This window comes from Arachis hypogaea, chromosome 12, assembly GCF_003086295.3.
Source record: "Arachis hypogaea cultivar Tifrunner chromosome 12, arahy.Tifrunner.gnm2.J5K5, whole genome shotgun sequence".
NCBI classification, from domain to species: Eukaryota; Viridiplantae; Streptophyta; class Magnoliopsida; order Fabales; family Fabaceae; genus Arachis; species Arachis hypogaea.
In genome coordinates, this window is record NC_092047.1 from 36796496 (window position 1) to 36813517 (window position 17022).

The following is a 17022-nucleotide window of genomic DNA, read 5'->3' on the forward strand; positions in this document are numbered from 1 at the left end:
CAACCAGAATGATCAACCATGAGAAGCTTCGCCGTCAGATGGTGGTGAGTGGTGATGACGGTGATACACGATGATGGCTCGAGATGTCTCTGAGGTGGCCTCAGTTGCAAGCTCCTCAATTGCCTGGTCAATTGGCTCTGCTGCCATCTATACTATCTGCTCGGCTCCAGTTGCTGGCATCTCAACTCTCTGAACTACTGCCTTCTCAGTCGTGGACTCCGTCGGTCTCTGCTCATGGGGTTCAAATGGCTGGCCAGCTTTAGCTGCTGGCTCCTCCGGTACTGGCTCCTCGGTCTCAGGCTCATGCTCTGTCGTATCCAGAGGAGGTGGCCCAGGGTCTCGACCCTCAAACTTCGCCACAATCTACTAGAAGCGGCGAGCGTTGCGGTGCTCGAAACGGTGGAGTATCTCAAAGATCTCCCGACCCTGCTCATAGGGTGTCTGAGGTTGGGGTGTAGGCACAGGGGGTGCAGGAGGTGTTGAGGGCTCTACTGCTGATGATGGTGGCTCAGTGGTCTTCCTCTTCTTTTGTGGTGGTCCCTCATAGTCGCCGTATGGCAGGAACAGCTGTTTACTAATGAAGACAGATGTCCGGTCTGTCAGACGTCTCTCAACCCCAGACAAGGTAGCTAATCTGGTGATCATCGACGGGAAGGGAATGTTGTACTTTTGCTGATGAGTTACCTTCCACATCGAGTCTGTGATAAGGGGAAGAACAAAGATCCTCTTCCCCTCCAGAATAGCCCAAAGTAACACTGCCACACGGACCCTAATGTGCGTGACATGTATGCTTGGCAGGATATAGTCGACAATGATTTGTTGCCAGATCCTCACCTCAGGAGTCAAATTGGTGCACGCGATGCTCAACGGGACCGCATTGTCCCTTCGGCTGTACTCTCATCTGGCCTCAGGCATGCCAATCTTCTTCAGGATCACGTCCAATGACAGCTTGCCCAATGTCACGTCCTTCACTATCTGAGTGTAAGCATCCCGAGCCGGAGGAATATACGGGATCTACAGAAGGGCCTCTAAAGCATGATCAGACGTATCTAGTGTGACACCCCTCAGAAAAATAGTTGGGGCATCCCTCGTTAGGAGATTTTCGTAGAATTCTTTGACCTGGTGTTCATTAACTTCCACCGGATCAAATTCTACGAATTTCCAATGGTAAAAGTTTAATCTATTAAGAATTTGATCCGCATATTTCTTCGACAAGTTCAGCTTTCTCTCGTAGTGAAAGGCTCGCTTTTCCAGTTTTTTGTATTGTTCTTGGGCTTCAACATTAATGAATGTGTCCGGTTGGGTACTCGGAGGCACAGGAGGAGGACGAGCCAAAGGATTGACTTTCTCCTTCTCTTTGCGAGCCATCCTGAAAAAGATAAAAACAGAGTACAACTCAGTAGAAACAGATAAGAACCACAGAAAAAAAGAAGGAAACAATCAAACAATTCAAATAAGAGCCAATAAGGTAAACAACACTCAATTAAGGGAAAACATGTATAAAACAGTCAATTGCTCAAAAAGAAGTGTATTTTTCTAAAATCAAGCGACCTAAGTAACATAAAAGAGAATGAACAACAATTAAAGCATATATATGACTTAGGTGTGCAATGCAAGTGAATTGATTCAAACTTGGTTATTGTCTTAGTGTATTCAAAGTATAAGATTCAATCAAAATTCAGCACCAAGAGAATAACCAATTTGACAATTAGAAGCTTGCTTATTCATGTTGAAAAGTGGAAGACAATCAAACACATGCAGCCCTTGTTCAGAAAGCAATTAGTTGAAAGAGTTCAATTCGAATTGCTCAAAAACTTGGAGAAAAACAAGTGGCTATGCATACGATTATCTATGTTCAGAAACTTCATGAATAGGCAACAGCATCAACTCACTACATGAAATCAGGTTATGCATTTTTAATGAACCAAACAAGAGGGTCACAGCTGTAAAGTCATTTCAGTTTAGTATTTTAAGCAAAGTTAGCACCGAAATGCATAACCAACAAATTGTTAACTAAAGTATGGTATGCACAGTAAAAGTTAACATCAACCAGAGTAATCACAGTTGCGAATTTCAAGTTCAGGTTGATGTTCAAGCATAAATAATACAGAGTGCATAAACAAATTTAAGCTCAAGCAGCATCCAAAATTAAAGAAATTGCACGAGTGGAAAATAAAATGCCAAATGAAAGCAAAATCCAAGGTCTATGCTGATCAGACATATAAATTGAATAAAAATTTCCATTACGGCATTTTATTAGGCGAGTTATGTGCAGAAATGAAAAGCATCATTCTCAGTTCAATGTAGCAGTTATCCAGCCCAGAAAAATAAAAAATAATCAACCAGCATCAGCATTCAATCCAAAAAACAGAAGTCATCTAACCTACAGCCTACTAATTACTAAAACAGAAATTAAAAGTAGTGAAAGAAAGTAAAGGGAACAGAAGCAGTAGAAATGCAGGTTACAGAGAAGGAAATGGAACCTGTAATGTAGAAGGAAAGAGAAAGAGAAACGGATGGAGAAGGAGGATTGCAGCGGCACAGAGGTCCGCCGCTGCTAGTGTCTCGCCGGCGCTAGAAGGACACGACTAGGGCTTACTGTGGCAGATAGAAAGTAGCGCAGGGACAGGGGAGAAATGGGAAAATGTAGGAGAAGGAAAGGGGAGAAGGAGGAGAGAGAATGGAAGGAAATAGGGGGCGGTGATGGTGGTGCGATCGCCGGCGGTGATGACAGGTGGTGATGTAGGTTGAGGGGTGTGGTGGTGTTTGGAGGAAACTGAAGTGCGACTCTCTCTCTTTTCAAATTAACGTTCGAAAAGTGCCCTGTGCGGACGCACAAGGTCGTGTGTGGACGCACACACAGAAGAAGGAAGGGTATGCGCGCGCACAGAGGCATGCAGGCACAGCAGACAGAAGAGGTATCGCAGCCTGTGCGAACGCACAGGGCTTGTGCGAGCGCACAAAAGGAAAGAAGGGGTTGCGTTCTCTCCTTTTTTTTTTTTTTTTTGAGGTGATCAGGTTGAAGTTTGCATACGCACGCAAGGTATGCAGACACACAGGGGGAAAGAATAGATGTATACACACGCACAAGCCGTGCGCGTGCTGTGAACAGAGGGAATGTTTAGGGGTGTGCGTGCGCACATTGCTGTGCGGTCGCACAGGGACGGGAAAATAGGGGAACTGTGTGCGCGCACAAGGCTGTACGTACGCACAGAACTCTGTTCCTGCAACAGAAATTTTGCCTCTAAGGCATCAAACTTGATGGCCAAAATAGGTTTTCAAGTCCCAAAACATCATAAAACCCCCAAGAACACATTACTCCACAAAAATTACCCAACAAACTTCAAAATAAAGCTAACCAACCAAGCAAAATAACCAATTTATTCATGAAACAAAAGCTAAAAGAGAGAAAGTTAGCAGGGTATTCTATGGTGGGGTGTCTCCTACCTAGCACTTTGGTTTAAAGTCCTTAAGTTGGACTTGGTGAGGAGATCCTTGTTAGGGCAGCTTATGTTTCCACTCCTCCTTGAATCTCCAACCAAGTTTGCTCTTGATTTGACCTCCGAGGTCCCAAATGAATTGTATCAAACTCCTAAGAGACTTCAAGCTAGCAACTAGGATCCATAAGTGTTTATTCTTGAAATTAATACCCGGATCCCATACTTGAGTTCCTCTATGACCATTGACATGCTTGTGCACTCCCCAGAATCCACTAAAGTTATTCTCGCACCAAAATTGAGCTCCAAATGTTGATTTGGCTTCCTTGATGAACTTTCTATTTCCTTTCCAAATAACATTTTTCTCTTCACCATCCACTACTCCAAGAAAGGTTTGAAGTTGACAATCCGTCTCCAAGACGGCATATTGATGCGGGCCTAGAAATCTTGTTGGAGAAGTCTTCACCCGCTCACTTCGTTCTTGCATAACTATCTTTACTTCTTGGTGAATAGAATCTTCCTCAACCTCCTCTAAACCTTCCTCATCATCACTCAAGTCAAAAATTGGAGGTTGTGTGAAGTCCACATCAACATATCCTTCCAAATCCAATAAGGGAGGCTCATGAAGGTCATTGGCAGGGTTGACCAAGTTGGACAAAAAATGTTGAACGATGGAATCCTCTTGATCACTTTCCCACAATTCTTCATTTGTTTCCTCGTGTGCTTCGTGTTGTGACTTGATATCTTTCACTTGATTTTGCAATCCTTCGCTCACTCCACACTTTTCACTTAGTTTTACACATTCATCCACTAGAAATTCTTGGTCATGGCATGAACGCAATGAAGCTAACCGGTCAAGAGTTTCCGCTACTGTAGACATGACTTGCTCTTGCTTCTTCCGGAACTCTTGTTGTTCTTGAATGAGCATGAAAAGTATTTCTTGTGTGGCTTGATCCATATGTAAAGATGAATATTGAGGTGATAAAGATTGACAATCAAACTCATGAGGGTAATGGTCATGGCTTTGTATATAGTGAGGTGATGGTATATATAATTGGCGACTAGAAAGGTAAGTGTTTGGGTTCCAGTGGGGTTCATTGTGGTAATGGTGTGAAAAAATCATAAAGAAAATATAAACAAAAACTTACTAACAAAAGCAATCAAACAACCAAAAAGTACTATTTATACTATTAACATATTCACAACAACCAAAAGATATAACACCGTTTGCATTCCCCGGCAACGGCACCAAATTTGACAAAGAGAAATTTCTTGTGTGGTCTGGAATCAAGAATCAATTCGTTAGTAGCATAGTCCAAACCAACAATAAATTCTCTTAATCAAATGTCAAATTCAAATTCAATTAACCGAGAGTTTTTCAACCTCGGGTCATTCTCCCTTGGAATGTAATTGGAAATGCTACGCTTTTGGTTGTGAGGAAAAGGGGTTTCTCAAATCAAAGAACTAAAGATTAAAGGAACTAAGCGATAAAAGAACTAAGCAATGATCAAAATTGGGAATCAATGCAAGCAAAGGTAAATAGGATCAAAACTAGTGAAAATGCGATAAGTACATGAAAAGAGCCTTGACTTGAGAATGAGGATCCAAGAAATCCTATCATCGCCATAACCACAACTATGATAATTATGATGAGTCAATCTCGCCTAGTTAACCCCTAATATCGAGGAGTAAGTCAAGCAAGCATAATTGGCCTTAATCCATAAGTCCTAGCTAACTTACCAAACTAGTTGATAAAAAGCTAGCGTCAATGGAAACAAGAGTCAACTAACTACCCAAGAATTACCACTAAATGTCGGACATTATGACTCTAGTATCCTAGGAACTCAAATCCCAAGCCAAGGTGTGAAAATCTACTCAAAACTCATAATTGGCATTTTCACAAACACCTTGTGTGCATAAAAGTAAAACATGGAAAATTGCAAGGAAAAATAGAAAACTATAACCAACTATCAACAAATTCAACAAGAGACAAGCAATCAAGCATAAATAAAGCATAAGATATGAAATTCATTAATCAAAACTTCAAGAAACTCAAAATTGCAAATATGAACAAGGTAACTTGAACCATAGGAAAATAAAAGTAAAGACAATGTAATTAAATAAGAAATTGAGAGTACTTACAATTAAAGAAGTAAAATCCAAAATCAAAGCTTGCTATAAAATGCTACAATGGAAATGGAAATAAAATCCTAGGAGAGAATTCTACTATCTACACTACTCCTAATCCTAATACTATGAAATTCAACTATCTAAGTGAGCTCCCTTCAATGTGTTGAATTCCCCTTCATATAGCATCCAAATTCAGCCTTCAAGCCTTCCAAAATGGGCCAAAAGCCTCCAAAATTTGCGCATCACATGTTTCATTAACGAAATCACGTGCAGGGTCCTGTGCGTATGCACAGATTTGTGCGTACGCACACTTGGCTGAATTTCCTCCTGTACGTACGCACAGGTACTTTTGCGCATGCACACATGCAAATTTCTTCTTGTGCGCATGCACACTTGTCTGTGTGTGCTTTTCCTTGTTTTCTTCATGTTTTCTCCCTTGTACATGCTTTCTTCCACTTTTGGCTATCCATTCTTGCCTTCAAGGCCTGAGATCACTCAACGAACATGTCATGGCAACAAATGGAATAAAAGTAGAATTAAATTGCTCATTTCAAGCACAAAATTGCATGCTTTCACATTTAGGATCAAATTGGGTACAAAACACAAAAGTATGCTATTTTGGTGCTTAAGTGTGAGTTCATGTACTAGAATCCATCCAAATTGAGTCAAAATATATCATCAAATATGGACTCATCATTATACCACACACCTTCATAGATCAAAGTATTGGTAGGATTACATGTCATTATATCCATCCAACCCCCAACCTAATCCAACATGAAAAAGCATTTCTAGCATGATTTCCTCATTCCTCTTTCAAGGCTCCGAGGAAATCCAAGTATGAGCAATTTCTCTTCCGAGACAATGGTTCAATTGGATGAAGATCAAAAACTTTCTAGCAAATCAAGAGAAAAGAAAGAGGAAGAAGAATGAAAACTATTATCGATCCATTGAATCACAACAGAGCTCCCTAACCCAATGAAAAGAGTTAGTTGTTCATTGCTCTATTCAAACAGAAAAGAAAGAAAGTGCAGAAAAATAAATATAAAGATTAAGAATTCAAAAACTAAAATTGAAACTTCATAGTTCATAAATGAAAATTACAAACTGAAACTAAACTACTACTACTACTAAGAAAAGAAAAGGAAGGAGAGTGTAGGGGGAGGGGTCCGAAGACCCACTCCCAGTGGTGTGTGCCAGGGAATGTGTGTGTGTGATTTTGGACTTCCCCTCCAATCCAGAATAAATTCAATGTAGAAACTAAGGCCTTTATATAGGCTCTCCTAAATTACAAAATGAAATGAAATTAAAAGCAAATTACAATTAAATGAAAATTCCTATTCTAGATGCTTCTTATAGCCTTGATTGGTTGACAATTGTGGGCTTGCTTGCTTGAGGTTGGGTGGTCCTTGAAAGAGAAGTGAATCAAGTTGAGGTCCATGGGTGCCATCGTTAGTGCTGGCGTTAACCATACTAACGCAAGTGTGGCGTTAGTGCTAAAGTTAGTGGCACTAACGTCACACTTGCTACCCAGTTGGTGTTTTTGGGGCTTGAAGATGCCTATTGTTTATGCTCTAATTTCATGCCCACTATAAACTATTATATATCGTTGGAAAGCTCTGAATATCATCTTTCTAACGCAACTAAGATCACCTCAATTGGACCTTTGTAACTCAATTTATGCTTCTTCGAAGAGGACAAGGTCGCTGGTGTTGTCGCTGGCATTAGTGTGCTTAACGCTGCCACTAACGTCAACGTTAATGGTGTTAATAATGCCAGGTTCTGAAGCTCAACCTTAATGTCCACCCCATACTATTATATATTGTTAGAAATCCCTGAATGTCTACTTTTCAATGACTTTAAAAGCACATCATTTGGAGCTGTATATCTCGAGTTACACTTTTTGGAAGGTGAAAAGGTCAGCTGGCCTTACTACAGGTTGATATCATGTTCATCTTTGTACTTTCGGGGTAGATTTTCTCCCTCAAATTTAGTGTCCACCATGTAGTGCCATATATGCTTCGAAAGCTCTGGATTCCTACTTTCTAATGCCACTAGAATCACTTCATTTAGAGCTTTGTGGCTCAAGTTATTCTTGTTTGAAAAAGGCATGGTCAGGCTGCCAGGTGAGATGTTGCCCACGTTAGTGCCCACATTAGTGGCACTAACGTGGCCACTAATGTGATCCTTCTTTGCTTTGCCAAAGTTAGTGGTGCACTACTAACTTTCCATGCTGCTCCATTTTTTCCGCGTTAATGCCCACGTTAGTGGCACTAACGTGGGTCTTCCCTTCCTTTACTAAAGTTAGTGGCGTTAACGTTGCCACTAACTTTTTAAGATGCCCCCTTCTTCTACGTTAGTGCCCACGTTACTGGCACTAACGTGGCCACTAACGTGGGTCTCCTTGCCTTTTGCTGAAGTTAGTGGTGTTAACGTTGCCACTAACTTTCCAAGCTTTCCTTCCTTCTACGTTAGTGCCCACATTAGTGGCACTAACGTGACCACTAACGTTGGTCTCCTCTGCTTCTTGTTACCTGAAATCAATCAAACAAAGTGCATCGAAGTCTTACTCTTAGTCATGAGATGATGCATCATTCATTCTATGATTCAATTCTAGCATTATTCTCATGAAAAATGTTCAAAAATTCGCACAGTTTGCTTGAATCAAGGTATGGATGCATATTCAACCAAATACTTGCTTATTTCCTAAGAAAATGCATGAAACCAGCCTAAAACATACAAAAAATGGCTAGTAAAACTAGCCAAGATGCCCTGGCATCAAGGGTCTTCCTATAACAAGGGTTGCACTCTTGTGCTCATCCATTTGGAGCACCACAAAATCAGTGGAGAAAGCAAAGGGTCCAACCCTAACAATCATGTCTTCAATCACGCCTGATAGGAGCTTAACAGAGCCATCAGCAAGTTGAAGACATATGCGGGTCGGTTTAACTTCGTGAGTTAAACAAAACTTCTTTATTAGTGATGCAGGTATTAGGTTAATACTTGCTCCAAGATCACATAGGGCTGTCTTTGTGCAGGCATCCCCTAAGGTGCATGGCATCATAAAGATCCTAGGGTCCTTGAGTTTCTCTAGTAAGCTCTTTTGGATTACTACACTACATTCTTCAGTGAGGAAGACTGTTTTTGCCTCCCTCCAATCCTTCTTATGGCTCAAGATGTCTTTCATGAACTTAGCATAAGAAGGTATTTTCTCAAGAGCCTCTGCAAAAGGGATCTTGATCTCAAGTGTCTTGAGATAATCCACAAAGTGGGCAAACTGTTTATCTTTTTCCGCTTGACGGAGTTTCTGAGAAAAAAGCATCTTGGCCCTGTACTCATCAACCTTAGTTGATGTAGGTTGAATGCCTACAAAATTAGAAGAGGGTTTATTAGCTTGCTTAGGAGGGGTCCTATCAACACTAGAATGTGTCTGATCCTCCCTGTTTGGGCATTCAACGCCCTTGGCACTCCCTTCCTGGCGTTCAACACCAGGAATGCTGTCCCTTTTTGGGTGTTCAACGCCAGGAGTGCTACCCCCTCTTGGGCGTTCAACGACAGGGGTATTGTCCCCTTCTTGGCATTGAACGCCAATGGCATTCCTCTCTGGGTGTTCAACGCCCTCAGAGGTGTCTTGGGCTGCAGTCTAGTTATCTTCTGCCAGTTTTTCCTTCTCTGGTTTCCTGTTATACTGAGGTTGGCTGTTCAAAGTCTTCCCACTCCTCAGTTGAATAGCTTGACATTCTTCTTTTATCTGCTTAGATAATTGCTGCCTAGTTTGACTCAGCTGTGCTTCCATATTCCTATTAGAAGTCTAAGTTTCTCGCAAAGCCTCTTACAATTCCAGCAACTGCTGTGCAAGGGCGTGTAGCTGCTGAGTCAATGGGCCATTTTGTTCTAGAGAGTTAGATTCAGTGGATACTACTTTAACCTCTCTTTTCATGGAGGTCTCATCAACTGCGTACAGATGCTGGTTTATAGCAACTGTCTTAATAAGTTTGTGAGGCTCTTCAATTGTTTTCCTCATATGTATAGAACCACCAGCAGAGTGGTCTAGAGATATCCTAGCCATGTCAATTAGGCCGTAATAGAAGATGTCTAATTGCACCCATTCTGAAAATATTTCAGTGGGACATTTCCATAGCATTCTTCTGTACCTCCCCCAGGCATCATGAAGAGTTTCATTATTCTCTTGTTTGAAGCCTTGGATGTCTAGTCTTAGCTGGGTTAACTTCCTTAGGGGAAAGTATTGATTCAGAAATTTGTCTACTAGCTACTTCCATGTTTTCAAGCTAGATTTATGTTGGTTATCTAACCACCTATTCGCATGGTTTCTTACAGTAAAAGGAAAGAGCAACAGTCTGTAGACATCCTGATCTACCCCCTCAGTGTGTACTATGTCAGCAATTTGTAAAAAATCTACCAAAAATTCAGTAGGCTCTTCCTGTGGAAGTCCAGAAAACTAACAGTTTTGCTGCACTAGAGTAATGAGCTGAGAATTTAGCTCAAAATTACTTGCTCTAATGGGGGGTATACTGATACTTCTTCCATAGAAGTCAGGGGTGGAGGCCGTATAGGACCCCAAAGTTCTTCTGAACTGTTTATTCCCATTTGGGTTCATGGTGAAGAAAGGTAGGAGAATTTGGATATTAAGAAGTAAACAAGAGTGTGACCCATCACTTAAATCGTGGGAGTGGTACGGGCGCTATAACCCAAGAGTGTGTGAGCGCTATAACCCAAGACTGTACCAGGCATTATACCCCGAAACGATGGAAACGAGAGACAACGTTTGTAAGGATGTAATGTCAAGCGCGGGTCAAAAACCGACAGATGAGCTCATTACCTGCACTAGAGTTAGACATGCATCATACTTGTTTCTGCATATCTCTTGTGTGTTTTAAATTTGTTCTTGTGGTTGTATGTTATATTGTTGTTTACCCCCTATCTTCCTACCCCCCCTTCAGATGGAGACGGGTGTCATTCTCTATAAGCTCAAGAAGCCTTATGTGTACAAGGATCCTGTCCTTCACAGCTTCTATGTGGTGGCCACGGAGTCTCGAATCCGTAAGTACGTAGTTAGATATCATCCCTTTCAGCACTCGCTACCTTTACCTCTCTTTGATGTTGATGCACCGTATGCTTTTTCGCTGTCGTGGTTACATCCTGATTCTGTTCATCATCTTTTGATCACATGCATGGAGGTCCTGTTCCAGCACAGCAGGATGGTCAGGCGGTGTTTGAACTTGGCCCTGTCATCGATTACTACATCCCTGAGTTTTCTTTAGTAGGTTCGGATATGTTGATAAAGTCACCTTCTACCCACTCTTCTGATCCTTTCATGATAGAGCCTATCAGGACTTCTGCCGTGGTGTCTAGTCAGCCCTCAGTAGTTGAGCAGATTCCTCCTAGTGGTACAACTTTCGCAGGAGACAGTAGTGATGCCAGTCCCAGAGTACACCAGAGATGATGAAGACATTGAGGAGGAGGATGACCCTGATAAGGAGATAGAGATTATAGATCTAACTTCTGAGAAAGATGAGGATCCCGAGATGGATATAGAGATCGTGGACTTGACTTCTGACAGCAATTAGGTAGCAATGACGATCGGGCGCCATTTTTGACGATCGGTCTCTTGCTAGTAAAGAATTTTATGAAAGTAATCGCGTTGTAAGTATAGTTTCTAAACCAGCAAAGAATTCTTTCGTACAAAAATTTGGTTGTCACAAGTAACAAAACCCAATAAAATTTGTAACCGAAGTCTTTAAACCTCGGGTCGTCTTCTTAAGGAATTGCAGGGAAGTATGATTTATTATTGGTTATGGAAAAAGATGTATTTTTGGGTTTTTAAAATAAGGAACAAGTAAATTAAATGACAAGAAAAATAAATTAATAATTATAAAAATCTCTTGCAAGGTATAAGAACTGGAAATCCCATCCTAGTTATCCTTATCGGGTGTGATGAGAATTGTTATTGCTCCCACTTAGTTAACCCTTACTAAATAAAGAAAAGTCAAGTGGACCAATCAATCTGATCCTCAAGTCCTAGTCAACTCCTGTGAAAAGACTAGCTTTAGAGCAATCCAAATCAGTCAGCAATTCTCAAATCTCAATCAACTGCTGAGTTTGACAACTCAAGTGTTACCAATTACTTAACCAAAGCCAAAAGGAGAAAATAAATCTAAATTAAATTGAAAGCATCATAAATAGAGTAAAACAATCATTAATCTAAAATACCTCAATTGTATTAAATAGAATATTCAAACCTTAACATGAAGAGTTCATAAGCCAATTGGGCAACATAAGTCAAATACAAGTAAAAGCATTAGAGTAAATAAAAGTAGAAGAGGACATAAAAAGTAAAAGAACATTGAACCTGGTATGAAGAAAATAACCATAAAATAAGAGAAATCCTAATTCTAAAACCTAAGAGAGAGGAGAAAGGCTCTTTCCTCTCTCTAAAACTACATCTAAAACCTAAAATTATGAATTATGAATGTTGTATATGTTGTCTGATGATTGAATGAATGGATGGATGCATTCCCCCACTTTATAGCCTCTAATCTGTATTTTCTGGGCCGAAAATTGGGTCAAAATAGCCCAGAAATCACCCCCAACATTTTTTGGTACGTACAGATCGCTGCAAAGCCACGCGGAAGCGTCGTCCACGCGTTAGCGTGGATTGCGTTTTTGCCAGGTCACGCGTCCGCATGATCTACGCGTACGCGTCGCCTGGCTTTGAGGCACCTATGACAAATTATATATTATTGCAAAACCACGGATGTTAGCTTTCCAACGCAACTGGAACCGCATCATTTGGACCTCTGTAGCTCAAGTTATGGTCAATTTAGTACCAGGAGGTCAGGCTGGACAGCATTAGCAGTTCCTTCAGTTTCTTGTATTCCTTCCACTTTTGCATGCTTCCTTTCCATCCTCTAAGCCATTCCTACCCTGTAATCTCTGAAAACACTTAACACACATATCAAGGTGATGAGCGGATAATTTATACGCTTTTTGGCATTGTTTTTAGTATGTTTTTAGTAGGATCTAGTTACTTTTAGGGATGTTTTTATTAGTTTTTATGTTAAATTTACATTTCTAGACTTTACTATGAGTTTGTGTATTTTTCTATGATTTCAGGTATTTTCTGGCTGAAATTGAGGGACTTGAGCAAAAATCAGATTCAAAGGTTGAAGAAGGACTGCTGATGTTGTTGGATTCTGACCTCTCTGCACTCAAAGTGGATTTTCTGGAGCTATAGAACTCCAAATGGCGCGCTCTCAACGGTGTTGGAAATTAGACATCCAGGGATTTCCAGCAATATATAATAGTCCATACTTTGCCCAAGTTTAGATGACGCAAAAGGGCGTTGAACGCCAGTTCTATGTTGTAGTCTGGAGTTAAACGCCAGTAATACGTTACAAACCAGAGTTGAACGCCAAAAACACGTTACAACTTGGCGTTCAACTCCAAAAGAAGCCTCTGCACGTGTAAACTTCAAGCTCAGCCCAAGCACACACCAAGTGGGCCCCGGAAGTGGATTTATGCATCAATTAATTACTTCTGTAAACCCTAGTAACTAGTTTAGTATAAATAGGACTTTTTACTATTGTATTTACATCTTATGATCTTTTGAACCATCTTTTGATCTATTGATCACGTTTGGGGGCTGGCCATTCGGCCATGCCTATACCTTCATCACTTATGTATTTTCAACGGTAGAGTTTCTACACTCCATAGATTAAGGTGTGGAGCTCTGCTGTTCCTCATGATTTAATGCAAAGTACTACTGTTTTATATTCAATTCAACTTATTCCGCTTCTAAGATATCCATTCGCACCCAAGAACATGATGAATGTGATGATTATGTGACGCTCATCATCATTCTCACTTATGAACGCGTGTCTGACAAACACTTCTGTTCTACATGCAAACAAGCTAGAATGAGTATCTCTTAGATATCTAATACAGAGGACCGAGTCTGAGATATTAGAATCTTCGTGGTATAAGTTAGAACCCATGGATGGCCATTCCTGAGATCCGGAAAGTCTAAACCTTGTCTGTGGTATTCCGAGTAGGATCTGGGAAGGGATGGCTGTGACGAACTTCAAACTCGCGAGTGCTGGGCGTAGTGACAAACGCAAAAGGAGGGTGAAACCTATTCCAGTATGATCGAGAACCTCCAGATGATTAGCCGTGCCGTGACAGAGCATTTGGACCTTTTTCACATAGAGGATGGGATGTAGCCATTGACAACGGTGATGCCTTACATAAAGCTTGCCATGGAAATGAGTAGGAAGGATTGGATGAAGACAGCAGGAAAGCAGAGGTTCAGAGGAACGAAAGCATCTCTATACACTTATCTGAAATTCTCACCAATGAATTACATAAGTATTTCTATCTTTATTTTCTATTTATTTATTATTATTATTCGAAAACTCCATAACCATTTGATATCCGCCTGACTGAGATTTACAAGGTGACCATAGCTTGCTTCAAGCCGACAATCTCCGTGGGATCGACCCTTACTCACGTAAGGTTTTATTACTTGGACGACCCAGTGCACTTGCTGGTTAGTTGTATCGAAGTTGTGACAAATTATGAATTAAGATTAGTGCACCAAGTTTTTGGAGCCATTACCAGGGATCACAATTTCGTGCACCAAGTTTTTGGCGCCGTTGCCGGGGATTGTTCGAGTTTGGACAACTGACGGTCCATCTTGTTGCTCAGATTAGGTAATTTTCTTTTTGTTTTATTTTCAAAAATATTTCTTCAAAAAACTTTCAAAAAAAATTTTTCCTTTTGTTTTCGAAAATTATTCAAAATTTTTAAGAATGAATTCTAGAGTTTCATGGTAACATGTTGAAGCCTGGCTGGCTGTAAAGCCATATCCAAATTCTTTTGGATTGAGGCTTCCACTTGTCAACATAAAAGGCATGTATATGAAGTTGGATGAGTATCAGCTGTTATATGCCTGATTTGTATCTTCTAAAGCTTGGCTGGCTAGTGAGCCATGTCTAACCCTTGGATTGGAGCTTTAGGCTAACATTGAAAGATTCCTGGAATTCTTATTAAAAATTTTGAATTTCTTATTTTCTTTTTCCTATATGTTTTTCGAAAAAAAATTTAAAAGAAAATACAAAAAAATCATAAAATCATAAAAATCAAAAATATTTTGTGTTTCTTGTTTGAGTCTTGAGTCAATTTTTAAGTTTGGTGTCAATTGCATTTTTTTTTCTAAAAAAAATTTATGCATTTTTTGAAAATTCATGCATTCATAGTGTTCTTCATGATCTTCAAGTTGTTCTTGGCCAGTCTTCTTGTTTGATCTTCATATTTTCTTGTTTTGTGTCTTTTCTTGTTTTTCATATGCATTCTTGCATTCATAGTGTCTATACATGAAAAATTTCTAAGTTTGGTGTCTTGCATATTTTCTTTTCTTGAAAATTTTTCAAAAAAATAAGTTCTTGATGTTCATCTTGACATTCAAAGTATTCTTGGTATTCATCTTGACATTCATATTGTTCTTGCATGCATCATGTGTTTAGATCCAAAATTTTCATGCATTGCATCATTTTCATATTTTTCTCTTTCATCATTAAAAATTCAAAAATAAAAAAATATATATATATCTTTCCCTTTTTCACTCATAAATTTCGAAAATTTGGATTGACTTTTTCAAAAATTTTTAAAATCTAGATATTTTTATGAGTCAAATCAAATTTTCAATTTAAAAATCTTATCTTTTTCAAAATCTTTTTCAAAAATCAAATCTTTTTCATTTTTTTATTTTATTTTCGAAAATTTTAAAAATATTTTTCAAAAATCTTTTTCTTAATTTTATATCATATTTTCGAAAATATCATCAACAATTAATGTTTTGATTCAAAAATTTCAAGTTTGTTACTTACTTGTTAAGAAAGATTCAAACTTTAAGTTCTAGAATCATATCTTGTGATTTCTTGTGAATCAAGTCATTAATTGTGATTTAAAAAATCAAATCTTTTTCAAAACTAATTTCAATCATATCTTTTCAAAAATATCTTTTTATCTTATCTTTTTTCAAATATCTTTTCTAACTTCTTATCTTCTTATCTTCTAAAAATTGATTTTCAAAATTTGTTTCAACTAACTAATTAACTTTTTCTTTGTTTCTTATCTCTTTCAAAACTACCTAACTAACTATCCCTCTCTAATTTTCGAAAATGCCTCCCTCTTTTTCAAAAATTATTTTTAATTAATTAATTATTTCAATTTTTAATTCTAACTTTATTTATTATCTAATTTTTGAAAACTACTAACCTTTTTCCAAAAAAAAAAAAAACTATTTTCGAAATTTAACTTTAAATTTTTATTTTTATTTTTTCGAAATTCCCTCTCTCCCATCTCCTTCTATTTATTTATTACTTACTAACACTTCTCTTCATCTCATATCTCTGCTCCCCTCACCCTTGTGTTTGGATTCACCTCCCTTCTCTTTCTTTACATTACATTCTTTTCTTCTTCTACTCATACAAAGGAATCTCTATACTGTGACATAGAGGATTCCATATTTTCTTTGTTATTCCCTTCTTTGTCATATGAACAGGAGCAAGGACAAGAACATTCTTGTTGAAGCAGATCCTGAACCTGAAAGGACTCTGAAAAGGAAACTAAGAGAAGCTAAAATACAACAATCCAGAGATAACCTTACAGGAATTTTCGAACAAGAAGAGGATATGGCAGCCGAAAATAATAATAATGCAAGGAGGATGCTCGGTGACTTTACTGCACCAAATTTCAATTTACATGGAAGAAGCATCTCCATCCCTACCATTGGAGCAAACAATTTTGAGCTGAAACCTAAATTAGTTTCTCTGATGCAGCAGAACTGCAAGTTTCATGGACTTCCATCTAAATATCCTTTTCAGTTCTTAACTGAATTCTTGCAGATATGTGACACTGTTAAGACTAATGGAGTAGATCCTGAAGTCTACAGGCTTATGCTTTTCCCATTTGCTGTAAGAGACAGAGCTAGAGTATGGTTGGACTCTCAACCTAAAGATAGCCTGCACTCTTGGGATAAGCTGGTCAAGGCTTTCTTAGCCAAGTTCTTTCCTCCTCAAAAGCTTAGTAAGCTTAGAGTGGATGTCCAAACCTTCAGACAGAAAGAAGGTGAATCCCTCTATGAAGCTTGGGAGAGATACAAGGAACTGACCAAAAAGTGTCCTTCTGACATGCTTTTAGAATGGACCATCCTGGATATATTCTATGATGGTCTGTCTGAATTAGCTAAGATGTCATTGGATACTTCTGCAGGTGGATCCATTCACCTAAAGAAAATGCCTGCAGAAGCTCAAGAACTCATTGACATGGTTGCTAACAACCAGTTCATGTACACTTCTGAGAGGAATCCTGTGAGTAATGGGACGCCTCAGAAGAAGGGAGTTCTTGAAATTGATACTCTGAATGCCATATTGGC

At 39.2% G+C, this 17022-nt stretch overlaps 1 non-coding gene across 1 annotated transcript; it reads right to left on the reverse strand.

Moving 5' to 3' along the window:
- Nucleotides 1-16675: 16675 nt before the first annotated feature.
- LOC112731839 (small nucleolar RNA R71) lies at nt 16676-16783 on the reverse strand. Its single transcript, XR_003167595.1, has one exon. It is a non-coding gene; the product is annotated as a small nucleolar RNA R71 (small nucleolar RNA).
- Between the last annotated feature and the right edge of the window lie 239 nt (nt 16784-17022).